Source organism: Rosa rugosa, chromosome 4, assembly GCF_958449725.1.
Source record: "Rosa rugosa chromosome 4, drRosRugo1.1, whole genome shotgun sequence".
Classification (NCBI taxonomy): Eukaryota; Viridiplantae; Streptophyta; class Magnoliopsida; order Rosales; family Rosaceae; genus Rosa; species Rosa rugosa.
Window position 1 is genome coordinate 19,386,119 of NC_084823.1, and position 6,728 is coordinate 19,392,846.

At 39.5% G+C, this 6,728-nt stretch overlaps 1 long non-coding RNA gene across 1 annotated transcript; it reads left to right on the top strand.

Annotated features, from left to right (window-relative positions):
- The first annotated feature begins 923 nt into the window (after positions 1–923).
- LOC133743298 (uncharacterized) lies at positions 924–4,317 on the top strand. The gene is made up of 3 exons (XR_009863057.1): positions 924–1,571; positions 2,126–2,203; positions 3,080–4,317. It is a non-coding gene; the product is annotated as an uncharacterized LOC133743298 (long non-coding RNA).
- The last annotated feature ends 2,411 nt before the right edge of the window (positions 4,318–6,728 follow it).

Genomic DNA, 6,728 nt, shown 5'->3' on the forward strand with positions numbered 1-6,728 from the left:
ATGAATATGCCATCTTCATTCTGACAAATCTCAATTCCAAGAAAATAATGCAGCAGACCCAAATCACTCATTTCATATTTTTTCATCATCTCTTCTTTGAACTTCTTAATCAAACTCTCATCACTTCCAGTAAAAACTAAATCATCAACATATAATGAAACAATGAGGATGTAGTTTTACCTTCAATCTTGATGTAGAGAGTAGGTTCATTGTGGCTTCTTTGAAAGCTTTTCCCAATGAAATAAGAGTCAATCTCCCCATACCATGCTCTAGGTGCTTGTTTCAACCCATAAAGAGCTTTCTTCAACTTGTACACCTTTATCTCTTCTCCTTTAACAACAAAGCCCTCCGGTTGATCAACATAGACCTCTTCCTTTAGGACTCCATTTAGGAATGCAGATTTCACATCAAGTTGGTGTAGGGACCAACCTTTTTGAGCTGCTAAGGAGATCACACTCCTTATTGTATCAAGCCTTGCTACTGGTGCAAATGTTTCATTGTAATCAATTCAGGGTTGTTGTGCATACCTTTTTGCAACAAGCCTTGCTTTGTTCCTTTGAATGGAACCATCTGGATTCAACTTTGATCTGTAAATCCACTTCACTCCAATGACTTCTTTGTCACTTGGTCTGTTCACAAGCTCTCATGTGTTGTTCTTCTCAATCACATTTATCTCTTCCACCATTGCTTTCTTCCAAGCTTCATCTTGAAGGAATTGTGTCCTAAAACAATCATTTTGATGTAATTATTATTAATCAAAAGGGCAAGTTTATTGTTCATTGCTTATATTTAATATTTGATTGAACAAGGTCCAAGGAATATGAGTTAAAGAGATAGTAATCTAAAGAGTTAGATGTGTGATACCTTTACTGTAATACCCCGGAAAATCCAAATTAAATTCCATGGTTTTTTAGAAATGATTTCACGATAGTAGGAGCGAGTACGAAGCTTGGAAAAGTTGTGGAATTAGTTCGAACGATTTTATTTTCGAAAACGAACGTTTTTAGGGGGTCAACAAAGTTGACTTTTTATACGTTCAAAATTTTGGAAAACTTCCTTCATGAAAGTTGTAGAGCTCGTCGATACGAGTTCGTGGACATGTGGAACGCATTATTTGGAGTTCGTATGAATAAGTTATGAATATTTTAAAATTGAGAATTTTCTATAAATACAAAAAATCAGATTTCTCAATAAGGAAACCCGAAAATTTCCAGATTTTTCTCCTCCTCGCTGCCTTGGCTTCACGGCGTCGCCACGACTTCATCCGGCCACCTATGGCCATGAAATTGATATCAATCTCTTCACCTTGAAACCAGCTTTCCATTCATATATGTCTTGCATCCTATCATTCACCATAGACAACGAATCGAAGCAAAGAAGGTCAGACCATTTTTCATGCATTTCTTCAAATTCCAGCCAACTCCGGCAAAGGTAGGAGGGGAGACCAACTGGGCTTTGTTCGCCTTGCCATGCTCTATAAACTCACCAAGTTTCACATCTCGATTCAACCCGAGGAAGACGAATTTCAGATTTGAGCGATTTTGGGCGATTTCGGCCTCTTTCTTCTTGAGGTAATTTTCGACCACTTCCGGTCATTTTTAGACTTCATTCTAGTTAGGAAAGTGGTTGGGCTTGATGAGATGAAGAGGAGCAGCCCGGCCCCGACACCATTGGCGGTGGTCGGCGGCGGCTCTGCCACTAACTCCGGCGGCCCTTTCCGGCCAACTCCGGGGGTCAAAAATATAGTTTCTGTGCATTTTTAGATTCTATATTTCAATACGATCATTTCGATATATTATACGCAATTTTCGGATATCGTATGATTTAGTTATGAATTTTACGATTTCGAACGATTTCGATTGTTCGATTAATGATCTGTGAAGATCGGACCGTCTGATGGACTTGTAGTTTTGATATGTTGATCGTATGACTGTCCCAATGACCTTGTGTGGTCATGGGCGAAGATCCGACCGTTGGATCTTCGTATAATTGCAAAACAGTGATTCGGGAGGCGATTCGTGAGAATCCGTCCGTCGGATTTTTATATAAGTTAGAATCCGACCGTTGGATTGTCGTTTAAGTATGTTTTGGAATTGTTAGCTAAATTCAAGTCACATTTGATTAGGTGATTGGCGGATTGATTTGGCGGACGATTCGTAAAATCGTTGTTGAGCTGTTTAGAAGACGCAGCGGGATTATCGAGGTGAGTAAACCTCACGTGGTTCATATTACGAACCCAATATATTTAATTGCTTTATTTTGCAATCATATGAACTATTGTTGGTGTATTAGACATTCCTGTGTGAATGTCTGTATATATATTATTACGTGAAATAATATGTATTGTTGGAGTTGTGTTGAGTTTATTGTTGAGAAACAATATATTGTGAGAGGTATTGAGTTTATTGTTGAGAAACAATATATTGTGAGAGGTGTTGAGTTTTATTGTTGAGGAACAATAAATTGTTGTGATCTGTGGAGATCACTAGGTCACGAGGTGACCATGGCATCTATTAGTGAATCACGCTCTCGTACCGGGCTGGTGGTTATTAATAGTATTAAATCGTAATCACGTCTGTGGCCGGACGAGTGGTTACGTTCAGTTAGAGCTCTAGTCTGTCTGCCAAATGTGGAGTGACCTTATGAGTGAAATTGAGAGTAACTCATAAGTGTCAATATATATATGGTAACCTTATGAGGGAAATTGAGAGTAACTCATAAGGGTCTATATATATATATGAGTCTGTCTACCAAATGTTGGGAAATCTTATGAGCGAATTTGAGAGTAACTCATAAGTGTCTATATATATATATGAGAGTGAGTGATCTTATGAGCTAAATTGAGAGTAACTCATAAGTGTCTACATATATATATGAGAGTGAGTGATCTTATGAGCTAAATTGAGAGTAACTCATAAGTGTCTATATATATATATGAGAGTGAGAAAGTAACGTGGGTTTGTGGTAGTCTTGAAATCTAATAAATCAACAGTTCTTTCTTGTTTACTCATACTGGCTGTAAAAAGCTTACCGGGTTTTGTGTTGTTGCAACTCCCGGTACACTATTCAAATTGTGTAGCGGGTAATCCTACAGGACAGGAGAACCAGGACGGTGATCGTGCGGTTAGAGCAATTGTTAGAGTTTTACAACAATTGTAAGTTGTGAGGTGTGTTATGCTCATTTGAGCTTTATAATATATTGTGAGAGTGAATTGTAATAATGAACTCGAAGTTTCGAGATTTGTTTTTTTGTAATTGTAATTATTCAGGTTTCGGATTTGAATTTATCATTCAAAATCCGGGGCGTGACAGTTTGGTATCAGAGCGTAAGGTGCATATTTGGTGATGTGTCAATACCTTCCGAGTGATGGCCCGTCTGCAGCGGATCCCCATCGTGTGCTCTTTGGTATTGGCTAAGTCATTGGGTATGCGTGAGTGTTGGGAGTTGTTTAGGCCGCTAGGTCGTTTAGGGAACGTGAATACATTCCCTATAGTATTGACTTGGTTAATATGAATTTGTATTTGACTTATACTGTGTTTTAAGTGTTATACATGTATTAGCCAAGCATACTATACTCCTTAGGTGATGGAGATTCGAAGGGGTTGTACTTAGAACCTTACAGTTGTCTTGTAGGTTCGTATTGGAATAAGTTCAGTGGCCGCGAGTTACAATCCTTGAGGAATAGGAACCTCTTGATTCAACTCTGTTAAGTCAACGAGGATTGTTGTATGGAAGTGAGGTTCTTTTGGATGTTGAAGTGTTTGGTTGAAGGCATGATGTGGACCTATGCACGTACCTAGTGTGGATACGAGTATTAATGGATAGAAAGTTGCCTTCTTAAGTTGGACGTACATATGTTTTTGGATGAGATGTACATGTCAAATAATAGATATCTTGTTTTGTAATGAGATGTCCTTGTGGAGTTTGTTAGTAGGGTTGAGGTTAGGGAAGAAATTATTGTGGTTACTTCTTCCTTGTGCTTGTAAGTTGTTAAGCAGGGTTTAAGGTGCGAGACAAGAATTTTATTTTGTGCTCGATGGTTAGAGATGAGAGACCATTGTTTTGGGTTGTCGTTGAGTACTATAATTCCTTCAGAATCAGGATTGTTGGTAGAATTGGAATTAGTAGTAGTTTTGGTGATTCTGAATTTGAATTGAGTTCGCGAGATGTGTCTTATATACGTGGTTGATGTTACTTGCATCATTTTGGAACGATACGTTACGATTCACAAGGAAAACTGGATTTGAAATTTATTCATTTGAACACCATGGGTTGATGACCTGACCGTGACTTGTGAATATAGTTTTGTTCAAGTGAATGAAATTGAATTTTGTGGCCTTTGTGTGGTGAACTAGTTTTCTTAAGTTTTGGATCGTAGTATGGAGATGGGCTGCAGTGAATTTGAAGTTGTTGTGTGTTTTAAGTTTAAGTAGGCGGGACACTTAAAGTTTTGCAATGGAGTTGATTTTGGTGTAATTAATTGGGAGAGTTAGAATCAGTTCTTGTGAATGATGTTGGATGAGAGTGTGTGCCTTTGGTGATTGATTTTAGGTGTTATAGTTAAACGCAATTTCGGATATTGATTTTAGTGATTTTGTTAGGTATCCATAGTGGTTCAAGTGAATTACTATGTGATATGGAGTTTGATTTGATTTCTGAATCGCTAAATGTTAGGGATTGAATTGTGGTGAGTTTTTGTTGAAACAATTGATAGATGGAATTATCGAGATTCTATAAGAGTTGTAAGAGTAACTCTAAAAACGTGGGTTTTTCCTAGCTAACTCAGGATGTGTTTAGCTTTATAAATCCCTAATCCTATCGATGAAATTGTTGTGTTTGGTTTGACTCAGAGGATACTAGCTAGACCTCGATGCGACTTAATTGATTGTTGGATTCTTTTTGAGTGATTGTTTTTATTGCATCATTATGAAAGATGTGTGCAGTAGAGTTGTTTATGGTTTTGAAAACAGTATTGGGTGACCAAGGTTCGATCCTTGGTGTTGTTGTTGGTTAAACAAACAGGAAAGAAAACATGCACACCATCTTATTGAGTTTATATTACAAAAAAAAAAAAAAAAAAAAAAAAAGCGAGGACTATGCTATACTAAGCCTAGTCAGCAGCTCCGGATGGGTTGAGGCTGAGCTCAAGAGAAACGTTTGAGCCACTGTGGTAACCGCCTGAGCCACCAGAATAGTAACCAAAAGCGCTACCTTCCTCGGAAGTAGCCTTCAGGTTACCAAAGACGTCCTCGCCGTGCACGGGGAACAGAGGAAGAGTTTGAACCTCCTGGTGATCTCCTCCTCGTTGTTGCAGGGATGTTTGTCCTCCTGTTGTGCCAAAAGAGTTGTACTGGTATTAGTGTTGAAGTGTGAGGAAGAATACGAAACAAAATTTAAGTAAATAAATCCTTCATTACCAGTAGAATAGGTGGACCCAAAGTTGAGATCAATGGATCTACCATCATCAGTAGAACTAGTGGACCCAAAATTGATGTCAATGGATCCACCAGCTGGCCCAAAATTGATGTCGATGGATCCACCAGCACCAGTAGAACCAGTGGACCCAAAATTGAGATCAATGGATCTACCAGTACCAAGAGAACTAGTTCTCATGGGCACTGGAGCAGCCTGATTACACCTATTCATCTACTTCTCTCGAGCCCTGACGTTCTGGAACCAAAAGTAAATGTTCTTACCCTCAACATACCCATACTGGTTCAGCTGGAGACAGATCTCGTGAATCTGCTCTGTAGTTGGGCACTTAAATCCCTTGACATAGTAAAGATCCTTGAGGATTCTTATTTGTTCTGGAGTAGGAATCCACCTGGTACGGCTTCGCCAGAAATCCATGTTGGCACTACTTCCAGCTGCTTGGGTGTTTCCTCCCTCCTCTGTTGGTTGCTGTTGTTGTGGTTCCATTTGTTGCGGGGTTTGGAGCTCCATTAGTTGCAGAGTTCGTGGCTCTTGGGTCATGGGGTGAGAGGATGTGGAAATCGAGGAATACATGGTTTAGTGTTTGAGGGAGATTTTGTTAGAAGGATTGGAGTTGTTGAACTGGTGATTGGAGATCTGAGATTCTCAGAGGAAAGATGAGATCGAATCTTCAAATGGAAGAAAAGATCTGAGAAAGAAGGATTGAAGATTTGGAGGAAAAGATTGAAGATCTGAAAGTTCAGAGGAAAGATGGGATTGAATCAACTAGATGGGAGAGAAGATCAGAAGAGAAGGATTGAAATTGATGAAGAAAGGATTTGAGAAGAGAAAGGCTGAAGAGTTGAGAGAGAAAGGCTTGAGCTCGGAAGAAAATTTCTTTTCTTTTGGAGTGAACAGTTTTTCCCCAGAATGCACCTATTTATAGAACAAGGTGAGCAGATCTCCACCGTTGGATGAACGATCTCAGAATTTGAATCCACGCGTTGGATTAAAGTCGCCCCGAAACCCGGAAAAGCTGTTGGCGCGTGTTGAGCGTGTAAGGGGACAGGCCGAACCTCGAGACGCTGTGGCAGACAGCTTTAGCCGAAAGTGATTTGCTTTCCGTAAATCACGGAAGAGACGTGTCGTGGCACGTGGAGTGTACCGACAGTTTGTTGTTATTCTATCGCTTATGATAGAATAAATAAAAGAAGTTGCATGGATAGTAACGAGAGCAGCTGGTGCTCTAGTGGTTGAAGAGCAAGGTTCGTGTACAAGAGGTCTGAGGTTCGAACCTCGCCTCTCGTTTATTTTT